The sequence below is a fragment of the Drosophila serrata genome, unplaced genomic scaffold, assembly GCF_035046125.1.
Source record: "Drosophila serrata isolate PLE 108 unplaced genomic scaffold, ASM3504612v1 contig_276, whole genome shotgun sequence".
NCBI classification, from domain to species: domain Eukaryota; kingdom Metazoa; phylum Arthropoda; class Insecta; order Diptera; family Drosophilidae; genus Drosophila; species Drosophila serrata.
In genome coordinates, this window is record NW_028257174.1 from 11175943 (window position 1) to 11197707 (window position 21765).

Here is a 21765-nt window from a genome sequence, read left to right on the forward strand (position 1 = left end):
TAAGTTAGCTCTTAGTTTAGAACTAATTCTTAACTTTAGATAAATAAATAAATAAATATTTCAAAAAATATCACAACTTATAGAGATATATAATATATCTTGGGTATATAGCTAACAAATAATACAGTTTTTTAAGTTACTTATGCTTATAGGGTATTGAGACCTTCGGTTTCTTTAATATTCTTTTCTTTTACATTTGGTTGTGTAAAACAGTAAAAAGTTGTCGTTGTTGTTATTGCTGCTGTAGGGGAAGTCACAGTTGGCCAGATTTCGCCTTCTCTTGACCCCCTGCCCCCTCATTCCACCCCCTCATCCCCATTCAGTCACGCATTGAACTAAAGATTGAGGTCACCAGAAAAACGCTGAGGATTTTCAACGGGAATGTGGAAGGAAATGCGTCGCAAGTAGGCGCGTGGCGCCTCAGCTTTTTTTCTTGATATCAGTAGCAGTTTTTCTTCTTCTGTTTCCACCACCCTCACGGATGTCTCCCTCCCCGGAAAACCCCACCGAATGAAAAACCTCATCCCCCACCAATTGGCTTTGCCTTGCCAGCGGGCAAAAGTTACAATAACTTTTGCCACAGTTTTTCGTAGCTTTTTATATCTTTTTCTTAGCTTCTTTTCTTATTTTTCTCAAATATATATATATATATATATATATATATATATATATATATATATATATATATATATATATATTTTTTTTTTTTTTTTTGCGTATTTTGCTTGATTTTTTTCTGCTTGGGAAAAGGGGGCGGAATGATGGGGCGTGTCAGTGTCATTGCTACTCGAATGCATTTTAATTCGATTGAGTATTTCACGCCGTTTTCAGTCGACTTTTTCAGCCTGTGATTCATGGGGATAATGGGTAAAGCAGGGGAGTTTTGGCTTAAATATATATATATATTTCTAAATAATTTATTAATTATTACTAATAAGACTAATAACAGATATAAAACATTTTCAAGAAGTTTCTGTTATAAAACACTTTGTAATTAACTTGTCTTAAAGACATGTATTTGATAAAAAATAGGTTTTTTAACCTTTGAAAATAATTCTTTCACTTCATTAAATATTTCTCTAGTCCAGATTTAAGCTAAAACCTAGGTATCAAAGATTTCAGAAAGCCTTTTTTTTTATTAGCGCTTAATTTATTTTTCTTTCCAATGACTGCAAAATTCTGCCAAGTCTAGCAAAAGTTTGATCTTCTTCTTGTCGGCTGCCTCATTCAACTTTATTTACTAGCCTCTTTTTTAACCCCCCTTTTTTTTCTTTCTATAGAACAAAAGAAAATTGAACTTGAGGCAAGTTTTGCAACGGTTGAACCAAGAGAAAGGTTCATCCAAAGCCGGGGTCATGGTCCAGGGGATAATGGCAGAGGAAAGAAACTAAATGAAAACGGCTTTAAATATGGTTTAAAAAAGAAAAGTAGAGATATCCTCCTGTCATCTATAAATCTCAGCTTGTGGTTTGGCCATGACTCAGAAAGTTGTTAGTTTCGAATGGGAATTAAATTCCGGCTGAACTGGATTGTCCACATAAAAGTGTTAATTTTTTTTTTGTTAAAGTTTTGTAAATGAAAAGAATATGATAAATATTCATAAGCAAGTGAATCATAATGCTAAATGAGATGGGCTTGTCAAAATATGGGAATAACCATAAGCCATAAGTCCATAAAAAATGGAAATTATTCGATAAATTATAGAGATATGTTTTAGACCTAAAAAAGAAAAATTTTAAAGCTAAAAAGTAGGCCTTATAAGAAATATATTTCATTTAAAATTATAACAAGCAAGAATGCTGTAAAATCCCAAAATAAAATCATGGAAATTATTAGATAAATTACACAAAACGCACTCTTTTCATACTACAAAATCAGATAAATTCCAAGCTGTATAAAAAAAATATTTCATTGAAATAAAAAACAAGAATAAATGTTAAGAAAGTCCTTTGCACAACTTGTCTTAATTCATTTCAATTTGTAAAGGAAAATCTCTGAAGAGATATCAATCCCCCCTTCAATTTATGTATGCAATATTGTTTAGCAATTTGCTTGGCTATTATTGTTTACATTTGGGAAAATCTTTGCTCAAGTCCATCCTTTCTTAACTCTTTGCCTGCGATCTTCTTTTGCAGCATAACTTTGGTAACTTTGGCAACTTTGGTGCGCATCTGTTGGATGCAGGGCATAATAAAGTCCAGCTACGGGACTCCTGGACCAGGTGGAAAAACAAAAGGTATACAAGCAAGCGGCAAGTCGGAGTAATTGAACGAAGAGCAACAACAACCTGGAAAAGCATAAAACATAAACAGACAGGTAAGTGGAGAGAGCCACCTGTTGTTGTTGTCAACTGGGGCTTTTTGCCTCCTTAACCCCCTGAGGACTGAATGTTAGCCCCCAAACACCGAAAGAAAAGCAAACCTCAAGTCCCTGACTCATCCGTGTATCTGTATCTTTTTGGATTGTGTGTGTGGCTGTGTGTGTTTGGCTTCTTGTATCTGGTGGCTCTCATCTACTGTGTCAAAAGTGAGCGCAAAACTTTGCGCTTTCGACTCGTAGATACTTTACCTTATCCGCACCCGTTACTTCCGCCGCTTTTGTTTGGCTTTTGTGCACTGCGCTGGTATCTTTAAGATACTTTCTTCGTATTTCGTTGTATTGTTCTTTGTTCAGCTTCAGCCTTAGCTACGGCTTCAGTTTCAGTTTTCCGCTTTTCCCCGCCTGCAATTTCCAAAAAACACAAGCAACAACAACAATAACATCGACCGCTATTGGCAGCTGCACACACACACACACACTCTTTGAAATTTTCCAACCAATTTTCGGGTGTTCTGTTTTTTTTTGTACTCGATCTACAAATATTTGGCAAATCAATTAGTGTTTACCTGTGATTAATAGAAAAAGAGTTTTGGGTCTAATTTGGAGGAAAATGTTTATTTTTCTAGTATTAAATTTTAGGTAATTTGCATAAATTTCTTTTAAATTCTCCTTTTTATCGAAAAAAATAAATTTTAAGAAATCTGTTGTTAATTTTAGACAAGTTTAAAAGTTCAAAAATATATATCTTATATCTTGACGCATTTTTCTTTTAAAACCCTAGGTAACTAGTTCAAAAACTAGTTCGTTTTTTATAAGAAAAATCCTCTTAGATAATACATTTGCAGTTGCAACTTGAAACACTTTTCCCCAACAACCAATAAATTAAAATTAAAACTGGTTCGAAATCAGAAAGTACAGATAAAAAAACCTCCCAAAAAAATACCCAAAAAAATAAAAAGAAAAAGAGCCGCTTGGGAACTTATCGCATTTTTTTTCTCACTTCAAATCTTCACCTTCCCTGCCCCGTCCATTAACCCCTCCTTTCCACCTTTTAAACTCGCACTTTACCCATCGAACCATTCAAATTTAAATCAATTTGATTCTGATTAGCCACACACGCAGTTTTTTCGAGTTTTCTCCCCCCGTCCCCCGTACCTATGAACCTTTTTCCCTGCTCTTTTTTTTTGTATTTTGTCGCCATGGTTTTTGGAGTAAATGTATGTATATTTCTCAGTCGTTTTCTTTGGGACCTGTGAGCCATATGTGCTGCTGCTGTTTGTTGTTGTTGTTTGTTGTTATTCTTTGTACCTACAACTAGTAAATAAATTAGTTTTTATTATTGAGAAAACAGGTTTCCACTTTAAACAGAGACAGAGAGTGTGAGAGAGAGAGAGAGAGAAAGAGAGGTAGGAATGTTGACTCTTGGGCACGCAGGTTCAAAAATAGAGAGGGGGGCAAAAGAAAACACGAAACTCCAGCAGAGAGAGAAATTTTGAGAGACTTTTTGATATAAGAATTTAAATAAATATATTTCAAGAGGTTGTAAATGAAATAAATTATATATAAAGGAGTGTTGCTTTGATTATTCTGAACATTTTTCTATTAAAAAGAACCTAAATTGTGATATTTATTAGATATTCTTGATCTGCATCTACAGCCAACTTAATCTAGTCATGTAAACTAAATAAAATTAGCTTATTTGAAACTTTTTTCTATTAAAAAGAACCTAAATTATGAAGTTTATTAGATATTTTTTATCAGCGTCCGCAGACAACTCAATCTAGTCATGTTATAGTATTGTTTTAATACATTTTACAGCTATTTGGATGGTTTCTGGTAATATTTTGAAAGATTTCGTAGGTTTTTCCTTAAATTTTATTTCTCTGTACTATGAAAAATAAAGTAAAGAATTCTTCGCAGTTCGCTGACAGAACCTGTTTGAGCAGGAAGAACGAGAGATGGTTAAGAAGGGTTCCCGATTCTTCAGGCTTCTTTCGCTCGATTTCTTAACACTTTCGTGATTTGAATTTTTCCTCTCAACTTCTTCTTCGTTTTTTTTTCGAATCAATTAAACCAATGGAATTATGCACAAACCTCACTCCTCCTCCTCCGCCTCCTTCGGAGTACAACAAACACTTCATGCACAAACAAATTATGAACAAACAGAATGAAAAAGGTGGAGAAGAAGGTATATACACGATATATATATCTCTATATATATATGTATATATAGAAGAAGTATCCCAAGGAGTTGCCGAGGCGATGAAATATTATTATTCAATGCCATCGATGCGCTCTGTTTGCCATCCACTTTAATTTTCTGCCTTTTTTTTGTCTCCCCACACTGTTCTTTTTGCTGTTTATGCGCCGTGTCTAATGACAGTTTTGTGGTCATTATTTGAAATATATATTCGGGAATATAAATATACATATACATATATCTATATATATGTCGGATAACGCCCTAGAAAAGCCGGACAAACAAGCTGCATTTTCGCAATTAAATGTTGGTCATAAATTAAATGTTCATTGTTGTCCACCATAAAAACAAAGCAGATATCAAAGAATTAGAAATTGGAATTGGAATTGGAATTGGGGTGAAGACGAAGTCGGAATGCTCTGAATGTTGTGGGAGGTATTTATATAATATTTATATATAATTTAGTTTTCTGAGAATTATGTATAAAGACGTTACATATAACGTTTTATTATTGATTTTAGAAGGTGGTTTCTTTGATAAATTGTTTTGAAATAAATCAATAGTTTGTGAGATTTAAACAAGGTTCATTTAAATATTTTAATATATGGAATATATATATAATATAGAATTTTAAAATAACATAAAATTTGTTCGTGTTCGTGTTCTTAAACCCCTTTTCCTTCTACCTTTTCTTTTATAAACCAAACTTTTGCTTCGATTTAATTTGATTTGAAGCGTTAATAGGCATCACCCTATATAATCATCAGCATACGAATTGTTTAACTCCACACACACACATACACACACTCTGACTTATATGGTGGGCAATGGTTAGTTATGGGCTATATAAATGATGATTCTGCTCATTTCTTGTTCGATATTGCCCCCATCTTCTATATATTCTACACTGTTGTTGGTGGTGTTATTGTTGTGTGTGTGGGCTGATGTTGGTGTGGTTGTTGTTATTGTTGGTGTTGTTGTTGTTATTGTTATTGGTGTGACTGGCTTTTGTTGTTGAAATGCCGCCTCTGATAAATGAGTTTTTGGCTTTATTTTTTTTGTTCGTTGAAAACGACGTGGGAAAATAATGCATTGATTTACATGGCAACACACACGCTGACCAGAGAACGCGAAACAATGGACACCTTGAGACCTTGTCTAGACGATACTGAAAAGAGTCTAGGGACTGGAACTGGCTATAACTTTGTTGTATATAAATATATAATTTTCACAAAAATTGCCAAAACTATAAAGTGCCAGAGAATTTAGAACAGAAAAGTCCAGTAAAGTTATATTATTTAGTTGGTTTATTTACTTATATGTATTTTTAATCTAGCTTTATTAAAACTTATTTTCCTAGGCCACATTTAATTTATTTTCTTTTATTTTTTTTCCAAGATTATACCCATGAGAATGCATTTTTTTGTTCTTGTAAAAGCTGCAAACTAAAGTTATTTCACTGTGAAAAAGAGCCACTCATTTTCAACTTAATCCCCGCACCAATCTCGATTCTCAATTACTTGACCATTTATTTTACTGCATCCCCTTTCGAGTTTCCCCCTCCGTAGTTTTCCCTCTATTTTTCTCGCTTTTTCCCGCTCTATGGCCCCCGCACATTTAGTTGGAACAGCTGTTAAACTATTCAAAAGTAATCGCTCCACTTCTGGTCCTCACTCCCACACGTTCATTTCCCATTTCTCCTACTTCTCTGTACCCTCCTCTTTCTTCTGCTCCTCCTCTTCGTTTTATTCACTTGTTTGGCTACTTTCTCAAAGAAAAAGAAGAAGGTACTAGAGAAAAGCAGTGCACAGAAAGAGAAGGAACCTTGAAGTATTTTGAAAATTAGTTAAAATGTGTAAATATAATATTTACAAATTTATAAAATATATATTTACTTTAATTGATTAAAAAAATCATTGATTTATATGAAAATAAGTTATAAATAAGGTGGAAATACATATGCTTACTGGTTAGTTGAGAATTCTAGCGGAAAAAAGTGATGTATTTCTTAGATAAGACCAGACAGATTTTCTTCAAAGTTTTATTATTAAATATTCTAGAATACATTAATTTAATTTAATAACTTTATTTAGTAATGCTTCCTTTAATTTTCTATATTTTTTTTCGAGTGTATTGCGCTTACAAATCGAACAGCAAATCATTGCCATCACTTGCAGGACCTAAAGATCTGCTGCTGCTGCTGCTACTCCATTAGTTTGGAAAATGCCAGTAAAGTTTGCATAACAAAATACGAAGAGGAGGAGGAGAGGTGAGGAGGGTGGAAAACAGGTGAACACACACACACACACAGACACAGGGGGCGGTAGGGGATCAGTGGAAATGGAAAAGCCAATGTTAATGAAGCGAGCTTTTGTCCAAAAACTGTCGGACTTCTGATATCTGAAACTGGCAATAAACGGAGCTGCCTTTCTACCTCCCTACCTCCCTCCCCACCCCTCATAATTCGATATATCTTTAGTGGAAACCCCCAATCTCCCTCCCTCTCTTTATACCACCCTGAGGGGGGGATTTCCCCCATTTCCCGCTTCTTGCCAAAAACGGATTCCAAAACTGTGTGTAAAAAGTATTTTCAACTTTTGGCCACATGCTTCATTTATCACAAATTCATTTATCATTTGTCCTCTCTCCCACACACACACACACACACACCCTCAGTGATACAAAATGTGAATGTATTGCTTCCGCCCCCTGATCCCCTCCCCCCCTGCCCCCTGCTTCCGCTTTTTTCTTCTATTTTTTTTTCGGTACTTTTCTTTTTTTGGTTGAATATATGTCGCTGGCAGTGCAAGTAGCCTTCGAACCCAAAAACTAAGCTTGGCCAAAAAATAAAGAGAAGGGGAGTGGGGTAGGGCGGGGTGGCAAAAGCAGACGAAGAAAAATGATAAAGCAACAGCCAGGAAAAGTCAGGGGAAGAGAGGGCGTGGGGAGTATCGGGGCATTTCCCAGGACTAGCGAAAATTCACATGGCCCGATAAAAATTGTTGAGCAAAAAAAGAGAATATAAAAAAAAAAAAGGAAAAGGAAAAGCGAAAAAGAACGAAGCAAGAAGCCTGAAAACTGCCAAAAAGTAAAATGATATAAGGGGAAAGGCAAAATATTCGAATAACCAAGTATAAATAAGAATAAATTGAATACTAAATAGAAATCATATATTAAGAAGTTAAGAAAATATAAATATTTAATTTTTAACCCCTTTTTAAACTAATTTTTCTAAGATTTTTGAGAGCATAGCATATATATTTTTGTATATTTAATAGGATATACGGAATATAAGAGGATATATATTATATAAAAATGTATACGATATGAGAATATATGTATGATATTAAGATATAAATGATATAATAATAAATCTAAATTTATTTTTAAGTCATAACTTCATTATTTCTTCAACAAATTTTGAGATAATTTCTTAATCTCACATCATACTCTATATATATAATTCCACAAAACCAACGAATGACTATCCTTTTCCTCCTTTTCCGGGCATCCATTCTCAGAGGATAAGGTCGCGCGGTCTCAGGAAAACGCTTCGTGAAAACTCAAAAGAAGACACGAAAGGAAAAATGCGAAACAGACAGGGAAAATATATCCGAAAATGAAACGAAGCGAAAATAAAATTTCCCAGCTAATGACAAAAATTTCCGGTTTCACAGCAAGAGAGTCCAGCAATAACAACAAAAGCACTTTAGGTGCAGACCAAGGCGCCTTCAATTGGGAAAAAAAAGATATATATCTATACATTTATATATAATAGATATATATCTATATATGTATATATGTAAATAAAAATAAAAATAAAATAAAAGAAGACCCATAGAAATCCGTTTGCAAAATGCTGGCGAAATGCGTCCGCGGCTAATGATACAATTTCATTTGTATGGCAAGTGAAAGTGTCCCAAAGAAAAATAAAATTAAACTACGAAAAAAGCTAGGAGAAGACATAAGAGTGCACAGGAAGAAAAGAGTTGAAATTAAACTGTAGAAAAATAGAAAGAAATATATATTTCTACATATAAATTGTCCTTAATTTTTTAAAAACTTTTGGATAGGAAATTGTATAATTTGTACATTTCTTCTGTCTTCACAGGGAATTCTTTTAGTAAAAAATAATTATTAAAAATATAAAGCAATATAAATATACTGAAAATTAATGTAAACATTTCTCTAGGTTAAAATGGTTACAATATAAATAAAATAAATTAAATCAAATCAAATTTCAAAACTAAAAGTAATAAATATTTCTGTGTAAATAAGTTTGGAAAAATGGTGGAAAAACAGAGATGAAGATAGGCCAAGACGTAAATCAAATTTGAAGCTAACAACATTTCTTGAATCTGTCGAGTGACTAACACTCACAACCACACCCACACCCACACACAACTCACTCTGGGCCAGAAACGCTCATTTAACAGTTAATTAGCTTCACCAAAAATAAAGAAAACAAAACAACTCGAAATGAGTTACAGCATTTTAAAAAGCAATTTTTGCCCAGCGATCCTATTCCAATTCTCCAGGCACAGAGGCGTGCGTTGTAGAGGGGCTTTTTTTTAAAGGGGAGGCCAGAGCTCCTTTTGTTGCGCCTGCGTTAAGCGTTTGACGTTGAATTTTTTTGTTTGGAATTTTAAGTGCTTTTCTCAGATGTTTTTTCTTCCTTTGTTGTATTCTCATTTTTTTTTGCTTTTGGCCAAAATTCAATGGGAGTGGTTAAGACCGCTTTTGGAGTCAAGCGAAAAAACAGTTAAATCCGCGCAGGTAATGGCCCAAATGAATTACCACTTGGCTAGGTAATCCCCCGTTCCCTTAGGTTCTGAAATTAGTTTTCCTGGAAGCCAAAACTGAAGCTAAACAAAAAGCATTTCAGGGATTGTATTTCATGACATTCCAGGAACGTTGGAAAATACTCAAAACAAAACATAAATCATCAATCTACCAATAATAAAGCAGAAATGTGGTTAAAAATGGTTTAAAAATATTATTCAAAATATTGATTGCTTTTTATACCCTTGCAGGGTATTATAATTTTAGTCAGAAGCTTGTTACGCTGTGAAGGAATCATTTCCGACCCTATAAATCATATATATTCTTGATCAGCTTTAACAGCCGAATCGATCTAGACATGTTTGGAAGAAAAATAAATAGTTGAAATTTTTTCCAAATTTTTTTAAGGGGTTTAGTCGTTAAAATTGCCAAAAAATTTCAACAAAAATTTTAATTTTTTAAAATTTTAAGTGGAGTATGCAGATTTGTTAAGCTGGAAAAAACTAACATGGGAACCCTTTCCGAATTAAAATTAATGCTCTTTTGGCTGAGTTATGAAATTTTCAAAATTTGATTTGTTGGACATATTTATTACATTTCCTACCTTAAATAATTATACATTTAACATGTCTTGAGAAACACATCTTAATGCACATTTAACATGTAAATAACTTCAGTTGCTTATTTTAATGCACTTCCTGAACCTAAAAAATACCATTAAGATTGTATTTCTAATGTATTTCACTTTTATATTATTTTTGCATGCAAAGCAGGTGAAGTAAAATGAAAAATTAATACGGCAACTCACATTTCACATTTGTTTCTTCGACTTTCCTTTTGGATTATTGCTGGAAAAAATCTGCAGATTCAATTAATGCAAACCATCTGTTTGCCAGCGACACTCATAAAGTTGCTGCCTTGTAAGGTGTATAAAAAAACCCCCACTTATTCCGCCCCCACCATGCAACATGCACCATGCAACTCTCCCCCTCTCCCCCTCGCTCTCTCTGACCCCCCATTGGGTGTCGCTTCTTCATCTCTTTGCTGTTCTTATGCTGCAGCCGTCGTCGCTGCACTTAATTTTCATAATTAAAAAAGTTTACCTTGGCGAACCTCATGTGCGTGCCACCACCGCAGCAGCAGCAGCAGCCCCAGTCCCGGTTATATTGCAACCCTCCGCCACTGGCGGTACGCACATTGGATACCCCATTAAACACTGGGAAAAATTGTGTATAGAGAAGGGGACTTCTTTCAGTATATAATTATAAAAAAATATTTTAAATGCATTTAAATGCTATTTCATGACTATACAAATATTTCCATGGAGAATATTTAATTTATAAAATATATTTAACCTCTAACTCTACAAAACACACAAAATTGTGGCTCTAAAAATTCTCAAGTGAGGGTTCTGTGACATGTTGAATGTGTAACTGTTAAAATTGTAGCTCTCTAAATTTTTCTTCTTCCTAAATAATATATATATATTATCTGTATTTTTATTTAATCATATAAAAACATGTATATTTTTTTTTTGGCTTTATTATTTTTTGTAAAGTGTACACACACTTCTCTCTGACACCGCTGAAGGCGAAACGTTTTTGTAATTAATTTATGCAAATAATCAGAGACGCCGCTTAGGGTTGCCACCCCAACTGAATGTGGTTTGGTGGGAGGAGGGCCAATTGCAACCCTACCCCCCTTGGGGCCGACCATGCATGGCCAGCGTTGGCATATTTAAATGAATGACCCCCCCGCAAAACAATATATGTATAAAATACCTATATATATATATATATGTATATAAATGTTTTATTTCGCCCTTTTTTCTCTGCTTGATGTATATATTTTATGAATACATATATGTATATATTTTTTTTAGCCACTCCCTCACGTAAGGATTAAGTAGACAAGTTGGCAAAACATAGCGCCATGCAATCCAACAATCCCCGGTATTACCCTCGCTTTTCCTCCTACTCCTCCCCCACTCCCCCTGTCCAACCTCTCTTGTATGTCATCATAATTCCTGCTACACATGAGGGGAAAATCCAGGAAAAAATGGGGGAGTGGGGGGAGCTTTGCAAACTAGTTTTTCTGCAATACTTTATTTTACCCTGCTTTCCTCGCCCCATTTGCATTCGTGTGTGCGAGTGTGTGTGTGTGTGTGTGTGTGTGTGCCTGCTCCTTTTGCCATTTTGGAATTTATTATAAAATATTTTGTATGTAATTCCCTTCTTGACTTGACTTTTAGCGTTTGAAATTTGCTACAAAAAAAAAAGAAAAAGGAAAAAAACAGGAAAAACTACAAAGAACTACGATATAAATACTGTACAAAAAAAAAAGAAAAGAAAATGAAATAAGCTTTAGGAAGAGGCAAGCGGAAAGGCAGGACTAAAAGGGATACTTTTTTGGGTAACTTAATACCTTTTAAAGCTTTTAATATATATTATTATACAGTTTTATTTGCACTTCTTTAAGGAGCAATGACTTGTACTTTGTTCTTGAATAATTCAAGAACTGAGGGGAGAAAAAAGAAGAAGAAAAGAATAGAGTTAAAGCCTGAAGTATGTGGACTTTCCCCCCAAGTCAAGCCTTTCTACTGATTTATCCCCTCAGTTGTTGTCGTCTTTTTTTTTTTTTTTTGGCCAGGCTAAGACACAATGACTGTCAGGGTTTTGGGTACCTAAGGACTGAGATTGTAGGCTGTGGAACCCTTTCTTTTTCGAAGGGACCCTCTTCGCGTTGAAATTGTCAAACAAAGGACGAGGGAAGGACGAGCCTAATGACTTGAGCCACAGTCACACTGCGAGTCACAGTGGCAGTCACAGATTCCCACTGAGCGCGCTCCGTTTCCACCGCCCCCGAAAAAAAACCCGCTGGCTTCCCTGGTTTTCCTCTATTTTTTTTTGCGGGAGTGCCTTTTGTGACCGGGAACTGGGTACTACTCTCAATCAAAGCCAGGCCGGGACTTTGGACTCGGTCTCCTCTTTTCTGCTGGCATTTTTTGGAGGGGAGCAGCAGCTACAGGAGGAGCACCAAAGGAAAAATAAAGGGGGAGTTCGGAAAACTACCAAAATGGGGGAGAACTACGACGGCGCGGCGGCGACAAAAAGATGGGGAAGTTGGTAAAAAAAAAAGAAAAACTAGGGAAAACCAACTGCGGTTGTTGGCCCGATTCCTGTTTCTTGTTTTCCATTTTTTTTTTTTCGGAGGGAGCTGAGCTTTATGGCATTTGCTGGGGTTCGACGTTACTTTTGGTATGCGAAAGGCAGTCTGAAGTTCTGAAATTCGTGCTCGCCTAGGGTCCTTTATCCGGAAAAGGGTTCAAAACGGAGAAATATATGAAAAACTAAAGACTAGGGAGTTGAAATCTGAAGCTAGATATTCATAAGTAATATTTTTGGGCTCTTTTGATGTGATTTTTTTGAATTTTTACCAGCTTCCCCGTTAAGTTAATTCTTTTTTTAAGATTTAAATATTATTTCTTCTTTGGAAAATGTGTTGGAATAATCTTCAGACTCTAAGAATTTTATTTTCTGCATTGTTTATTATTTTTCCTACACCCCACTCAAATAATCATTATTTCAAGGTTTCAATATTACATTTTCCTTTAAAAAAAATTTGATTTATTTTAAAAGAATTATAATTTTCTAACTCTTGTCTTAACAGTTACTCAATTTTCCTTTATTTTTCATGCTGCCCTCCCTAAATAATCAATATTTTAAAGCTTCAAATTAATTTGTGGCCCTAAAGTTGAGGTTTTGGCAGAGATTTTGAATGATTTCGGGCTATTTACTTCCTTTAACAGTGCCGTTTCAGCCCGCTTTTAAATCCCAGCTTCCTTTTGGGATAATAATTTTCCTTTTTTTTTTTTTGCACCCCTTGTTGTCGGTTTTGATGGGGGGCTACAAATTTGCAGTTGTTTCGCCCATCCAAAAAGGGGTTATTGCCCGACACTGGGCAACCCAACCTCCCTATCCACCAGTAAACAAAATAAAAAAATAAAAGAAAAAAATAATAATAATAATAATAAAGGGGGAGCTCAGTGGGAAACCCTCTGCCAACTGCACTGACTCACTTTGAGTACTCGAGAGTGTGTTGCACCCGCAAAAATACAAAAAAAAGAAAAATGTTAAAAAATATATATACATGTATAAGACGAATAATATATATACTTCTATAAGACGAGTATTAGGAGGGGATTATTATTAAAGTAAAAGAGAGTAAAAAAAAGAAAAGTGGGAAAGTAAGGAGAGTGCCAGAGAAAAGGAAGAGTGGTAAATGTGGGCAATGTTTATTTTGCGTGTCAGGGCACTTAGAGCAATTTCCGCATCGAGACAAAGTAACTCTCTTTCTGGGTCCTCCATCTCCCTTTTCTCTTATACTCTAATTTTCCCATTTGAGTGATATTTTTTTGCCCCAGCATTTCCTGCATTTTTTCTTGAGACATTCTTAATGCTTCATTAACTGTTTTTACACTTGGGGGAAAAGTGTATTAACTAATTTAATAAGAAATTCGTTTATATTTTAAAGTATTCTTGGGGACTCTTACTTAAGTTTCCTTTTGCTTTTCAATATTTTCATTCACTTTGAATTAGTTAATTTTCTCTCTGTGCATACAGATACAAAACATATTTATCCTGCGTACTTTTTTCTGCCTCCCTCGCATTAGTTGCAGCCTTGAAACTTGGAACTCCCGGGTCTCTGGATCTACTACCTGAGCTACTTTTAGGCAAATATCGAATGACAGTTACCCGCCAGGCAGCCAGGAGACCTCCGTTTACCGCTTAAGTGGCCCAAATGCTCATTGAAATTTGAGGCCAAGACCCCGAGTTCCTCACTCTCCTATCTCGCCTCAGACATCAAATGTCAGGCAGCCGCCAAAAAGGAAGCAAAAGGATATGGGCATAGGAAGCTGTGAAGAAAGGTTGAGAAGCGTATAAAAAGAACTCCTTCAAAAGGAAAACAGATCCAAAGATAAAACGGTGTGTCTTTTATTCACAAAAGTCTCTCATTGTCTCATGGCCCATAAGGTTCTGTAATCAAATATCAATGAGCAGCGCGGAATTATCACAAACAGGGAAAAATTATATTTTAAAATGAATTTATTCATAATTAATTGTATTTATTAATAATTATTTGCATGTATTAATAATTAAGTGCATTTATTCATGATAAATAATAAATAAGAATTTATTTTTACTATCAATATATTTATTTTCTCCAAGAAAAGTAAGTTCCCCTAACTTTGACCTGTCAAAAATGTACAAAACTTCATCTTAAATCCCCTAAATTTTTTCCCTCAGTGTATACAACTTCCTCTCTGTAATTCCCCTCCCTTTACCATCCACACTTAACCCTTGTTCTTTGCCAAAAAGTTCGTTTTAACGTTTGCGGGCTAATTAAGCTTCGGGCGACAACACAAAACTAGTGTCGAAAAGCCAAGGCGAAAGGCATAAAGGAGTTGTGTTCCGCCAGGAAAAGGGTTAGAAGGAAGGGCTTGTGGCAAAAAGGAGTTCTGTGTGTGCATAAAAAGGAGCAAAGGATGAGAGACGGGAATTGGGGGTTCGAGACAAAAAAAAGGATCTGGAAGCGGATGTTGCAAATGATTCAATCAATTTGGATTAGATGCCAATTCTCTTTCTGTTTTCCCGCGACCAAACGGCGGATGTGGGGAGTTCTGAAATGTTTGTGGATTAGAAAAACATGAATGATTTCGTTGAAGGAAACTGATTGAAGCCTTAAGATATTTTTACTGATATTCAGGCAAATAAATCAATTGTTGGATCATATGGAATCCATCAGAAATTTTGTTTTCAGTATTTTCTTGGATTTTTAAACAATCATAGCATATTTTAACATCATATCTTGAATTTATACAGGCACATGAAACATTTTAAAAGGTTTTTCAAAATTCTAAAATATTTATTACTGACATATTTAATTTTTTGCAAGGGAGAAAAGCCTGGAAATCAAGTTTTATTATTTTTCCATACATTTTATAAGTAAACTCCTCAACTCTAAACCATATTTTACAATATAATGACGAAAAATCAATTTAAATAATTCTTTAAGACCAATTTATTTGATTAATTATTATATTACATTATAATATTTACATATATAATATAATATTATATATTTTAAAGCTTAATCTCATTGCCTTGCAGTACTGATACAGATTGTATATACCTGCAAACATATGAATACAATATCTCGAGAAGAAACTGCATCTAATTTGCACAAAAAGTGTTAAAATTGTGCGCCAGCTGTACGCAAATTTACACAGCGCGAAAAAAGGAGGGGTATCCGAGAAGGAAGGGGGCCTTTGGCAAATAAACAAGCGCCAAGCAGCAGAAGAAGAAGGCAACAAAAACTTTCTTCAACAATCCAATGAAAAATTGTCCAAATAAATATTTTTGCAAATGGACTCAAAGTCAACCAAAAATAACAACAACAAAAATTTTTAAATAAAACTCAAAAAAATTGGGGGAAAAATGCAGGGCAAAACTGTAAGAAAAAACTGCAGGGAAAAACCAGGAGCACAAAAAGAAAAGCGTCGAACAAGTCAACTGATGAAAGGCAAAAGTGGAAGAAAGGCGGGGGAAAAAAGGCGGAAGTTCACACTCGAGTCAAGCATGAAATTGTAGAGGAGAAAGTGCAACTATGGCACGGGGAGGGACAAGGTGTGTGTGTGTTTGTGGGGAAAAAGTGCAAGAACCAACGAACTTAACCATGCTGGACAGTGTCCTCGTCAATGGCCTATAGACCAGGAAGAAGCAGCAGTAGCGGCAGTAGCCAGTGCCACAGAATTTCCCAGTGACATCAAAATTTACATTTTGCACTCAAAAAGAGTGCGAAGTGAGAGGCAAAAAGCATACAAAAAGGGTAACAAAAATTAAGGGGAAAGAAAAAAATATACGAAATTGTATAAAAGGGAAAAGCAACTTCCCTTTTGGGAGGGTAGAATCTCAAAAAGGGGGAAGCAGAGTCAGAGGCGTCGTAAAAATATAAAACTATGTATATGATTTAAATATTTAAATAGATAGAAATATATAATAGATAGAATAAAATAATATATTTACATTAGCTCTTATTTGATTTGTATAATACTTTTTATAATAAAATAATTATCTCCATCATCAGAATTAACTGAGTTTAGCCGCAAAATAATATTTTTTCAATATATAATACTGAATTCTGACTATAAAACTGAATTTTCATTTTAAACTTTATATACAAAATGTATAAATAAAATAAAGTACAAGAGGAACTTACAACTTTTGAAAGAAACTCTTCTTGAGCCTTGGAGTGTTCTTAAAATTCCCAAGTACGAGTTCAGCGACTTAGCCTTTTTTTAGACAAGCCCCATTTTTAGAATCATAATCCACTAGAAGATGTTTCTTATATGAATTAGAACTCAAGTCAGAAAAAATGCTCATCTATATAGTAAATAAATAATATATAAAATATCTTAATGTATAATTATAATAATAATATCAAATATATTTTACAAACTCCCATATACATAACTCCATTAATTTCTCAACAATTTTCATAAACAATTTCCCTAAATAAATAAAATATCAACCATTTTAGGTTAGATAATAATAGATAATAATCCCCCTTCCCTATTGGATGACCACGCCCCTGCCTTTTAGGGTTGTGTAGGTGTTGACTGTGCAACAACAAAGTTGGCAATAAAAATGCAACCAACCTAGGCGAGAAAAGGGAGAAAGGAGCCCCCAAAGAGACTCCAGGACTGAGGACAGGGGACCTAGAGAGAGAAGGAAGCGACTAAATCATAAATGGATGATAGTCGTCCACACCAGGAACAGGGCCAGGGCAGGGGGGCAGGTCAAGTCATTGGGGAGAAGGGAGGGAGAGACAGGAGGAGTGTCCTGGGGAAAAGGAAAGGACACTGGACTAAGAAGAAGAGGAGAGAGAGACAGCGAGGGACAGCAGCAGCTGAAGGAGCATAGGAAATGAGTTTGCAGGACTTTTCCCAGCTTTTCTGTCTAATGGCAATGGCCACTCCTCGGAGAGCCAGCTCACAGATTTCATTTTGAACTTTTGAGGTCTACAATATATATATTGTATATATATTTAAATTTATACAATTTAGAAAGTATTTAACGAGGAATTTAAAGTGTTTTTGTTATGGCATCTTTTTATTATTTATTATGAATTTTATTAAACCTTTATAAAAGCATTCAGTTTTCTTATATTTCTTTGATTATTAAACCCAACTAGCTGTCAGTTTTTCTCAGTCTTCTTTTTAATAAGATTTCTTAATTTGAATATTCCCATTTCCTTGATAATTCCACACACATCTTTCTCATCCTCCCCCTCTCTCTATATCTCTGTGCCACGCAATTTTTTAATTTGTCCTCTTTTTGCCTTATATCTCCCAATTTTGTCTCCCGTTCTCTGTTTCATTTTAATTTCCATTGCCACTTGCCCCCAATTGAGTCACTTGCCATTCACCAAAGACACATAACTGAGAAAAAAACCATAGAAAACAGACAAGCAGACAGGGGGGAAAAAAACCCATAAAAAATTGTCATGTGTTTTGCCTCTGAAGTTGGCTCTGAATGTATCTTGTAGTGTTTGATTTGCGCTTGATTTATGCGCTTTTTAAATGGCAAAGATTAGACATTTGTTTAGCAATTAATTTTCGATGACACTTTTGCCCACGAAAATGAGGCGACACAAAATGTGCAAGATGGGGAGAGCGGGAAAAATAATAGGGGGGGAGGGTAACAGGGGGTGCCACCTCAACTCCTCGAATCATTAAGATGGAACGCCTACATGGTCACAATCTTGTGGTGTTTTTTTTTTCTGCCACCGTTTCAACTTTGTTTTTCCCCTCTCAACATTTTTTTTTTTGGCTATTTCCATTCACCTAGCTTCTCCACTCCTCCTCCTCTTTTCCGCCACTCCTCCCACATTTTTTCTCTATTTTTTTCTCTCCTCTTTCTGTTGGCAGCAAGCGAAACGAAGCGGGCAGGTGCTAATTAATTACAAATGCTAATCAGAGGGTAGCAGGGGTATATTAGCTAGCACAAATAATAGGTATTTTTGTAAGTGAAAGAACTTGTAAGAATAAGAGGCATAACGCCCAGACATTTGATAAAATCTTTCAAGTGAAAGCCTTATTTATATAAAATAAAATTGTAACAAAAGAACTTTTTTAAATTGTAAAAACGTACTTAATAAATCAAATAATATTTCTATAATAATGATAAATAAATAAATTAATAATTTATAATAATTATATATATAATAAATCAATAAAAGAGTACTTTAGGTATTTTTATGTTAGAGTATTCCCCTCTTTGAGACATTTTTGTTTTGTGATCTATTTTGTGAAATGTCGGCAAGTGAAAGGTGTCTGGTTGAAGTCTAAGTGAAAAACTGAAAAAATGGGTGATATATTCAAAGGAGATGGGGTCTTCCAGATATAGATATAGTTATAGATGGTATGGTGTCTTTTTGGGGAAGCATCAAGTGGTGCCACCTCATCAATTTGGCTGAGAGGTGACTTCATTTTTTCCATCGCTATGATTGAACGCATTAGTTTGACTTCTTACTTTTAAAATAACCCTTTAAAAACTTAAAGACATCTGTTCAGAAAGCTAAAACCAATTGTTGAATGAATCATTTTTAAAATGCTTTCATTAAGCTTAATTAATTTAAAATCTCCAAAGATATGCTTCAAATAATTGTTTTCCTTCTATTGTGTGTCTTTTTTAAAGCTTGCTTTTTTTGTAATTTGCTCTTTTTGTACTTCATCTTTTTTACTCTTTCTTTTTTTTACTTTTTCTGTTTTTCTCCACAATAAATAAAAAAGGCAGCAAGCAGCAACAAAGCCAACGAAATAAAATAATGCAAGAGTTGACGCTTTGGACAAAAGACAAGCACAACTTTTGTTGTTCAAAAGTCAAACAGAACTTCAATTAAATAAATTATTTTTATAAAATTAATTATGCAACAGCCAGAGAGAAACAAACACACATACACAATGGAAAGTTTAATTAAATGTATAAAGAAATAAGAAAAAGGAAAGAAAAGAAGCAAGTGCATATAATGGGCATAAACTTTAGGACTCCTAGGTATTTTTCTTGGCCATTTCTATAAATTATTTCATGATATTTAAATACTTTTAAGTAATATAAATATTATCTAAAATCTTAAAGCATTCTAAATGATAATTGATTAACATATTCCAAGAGCTCTTTCATCTTTTCCTGATTTCTATTCCCTAAATCTTCATTTCCCATCTTTCCTTGAACTTTGTATATTTATTTTTAAACCGATTTTGCCGTTTGCCAAATTGTTGAATCGAGTTGCAGAGGCAAAGCAGCATTTATGCACACATTTCTCTGTGTATAAATATATATATATATAGTATAGTGCCTCATGGTGTGGCACATGTAAGTTTATTTATTTCATAGTTTTTGTGCTGCATCATCTTCATTTCCGGTTAGCCAGAGGAAAAGCAGGGAGGGGGGAAACTGAAGTGAAGAAAGGAGATGGTCCGTCCGTGGATTTTGGGGAGTTTGTAGTTAGAGTTAGAGACCCGCAAAACATTTTGTTTTTATGCGCCACTTGCGTGTGGCAGCTGCATTAAGCCAAGAAGACGGGGGAGCCTTTTGGACCCCACATGAAGTGAGCCAAAACTGGGTGGGTGACAAAGTGGCTGTGATTATGGCCACGACACAACAGAAACAAATTCAGAAAAAAAAAACGAAATAATATATAAGAGAGAACTAGAAACACAGTAAATAAAACAAGTGACATATAATCTACCTAACTACCTTTAAATTACATTTAAATATTTAATAATAAACTTAATACACCTACTTATTCATAAATTATATTTCTGTTTACTTGCAGGTACGTTCTAAATAAAAAAGGATATACTCTTGAGTAAGCTTTATAAACATTATATATATTTCTAAGAAATTCTTTAGAATTTTCTATGTTCAAGTCAATATTTTTCTTTCTGTGCCTGAAAAAAAATCAAGGGAAAAACCATCTATTCTGTGTGGCGACTCCTACTTGGATTTCCTTTCCCCTTCATACTCCTCTCTTGGCCCAATCATCATCATCATCGCAGACGTTTAATTGAAATGGCCCAACGCACGCCATGACCATAAAAACCATTTCAAGGTGCCGCATTAGTCGTCAGCCACAACGCCCCATCAACCAGAAAATATGGTGATGAGAGGAGCGAAGTTAGCCAACCAAAAAAACCATATTAAAAAAAAAGGAAAAATACAGGAAAAACAACTAGAGAAAAGGCAGTAGGGCAGCCTACAAAAATTATGACAATTATAAACAATTTTGATTTGCCTTGGCGATTTATCAAAGGCCAAGACAGGAAGTTGTGTGGAGTGTGTGTACTATATCATCATAAAACGCAGACATTGAAGGCAATTTTCAAGGATTTTTCACAATATTTCACTCACCATTTCTCACTTCCTTTGTTTTTTCTGGGCCTCTGTTTTTGATGCCTGAAAATTAAGAGAAAAAGAAAAATGATAAATTAGAGAGATTTTATGGAAGGTTGTTATTTTTTAAAGTTGGAATACAATTGAAGATTAAGGAAACTTTTAATTAAACCAAACTTCTTCCTTGTTGAACTAAGAATAAATATGTTTTATATTTTTAAAGCCTTAATAAATAAACAAATCACTCAATATAACTACAAAAAGATATCGAATGACTTATAGCTTTAACGTATAAATATCTACCACTTTTTCAGCTGCTTCCTATTATTATTATAATTTTCTTTCCTTTTGCGGTTAGCTATGGAATGATGTTGCAATAAAATGTTTTTCCATGATGACGGCTAACGAATTTCTTATCGTTCCGCATAAATTTTCAACAAAGTTTGTTCAGTTTTTCCTTTGAGAGAAGGGAGGAGGAGTCTGAAAAGGAGGAGGTATCGTGTATTACCCCGATAAGCATGCAAAAGTTGAGTTTCAGCATATTTTCGGAAATTCAATTAAAAGGCAACAAACGACGCGACGATGCCCCGGGAAAAGCAAGGAAAGCGCGTCATGCATCAATCAATGGCATCATCAATCATAAGCCAACAAACAATAAATACATATATAGTGTGTGTGTATATAGCAAATACCCCACATCTATATATATCAATGTACGATATTCATATTGCGGCAAGTCATTCATTCGAGTTTTTTGGAGTTCAAAGCAAATTGATTAGAGACCCGACACAACAAGGGGTTAAAAAGGGTGCGGTATGCCAACTGTGAGAATTTTTGCTGATAAAGCCCATAGTCTTGGGGTAAATACATAATTCTTTATTGAAATATTTAAGCCACTCTTTATCTTTATTCGATTTCAACACTTTAAACGTTGCGAAATTGATTTTCTGAAGCCAAAATGTGAGTCAAGTTGTGTGTGCCATTATTTATTGTTTTTCTTCGGAAGCA

The 21765-nt window shown here is 34.5% G+C and overlaps 1 protein-coding gene across 1 annotated transcript in view; it reads left to right on the forward strand.

The window, feature by feature from the left end:
* The window catches only part of LOC110181950 (uncharacterized), a 102614-nt gene that overhangs the window by 5127 nt on the left and 75722 nt on the right, over nt 1-21765 (forward strand). Inside the window, exon 2 of the mRNA XM_020949889.2 lies at nt 2136-2316. The gene's annotated coding sequence lies outside the window, so the exon portion shown is untranslated. The remainder of the gene's footprint in view (nt 1-2135; nt 2317-21765) is intronic.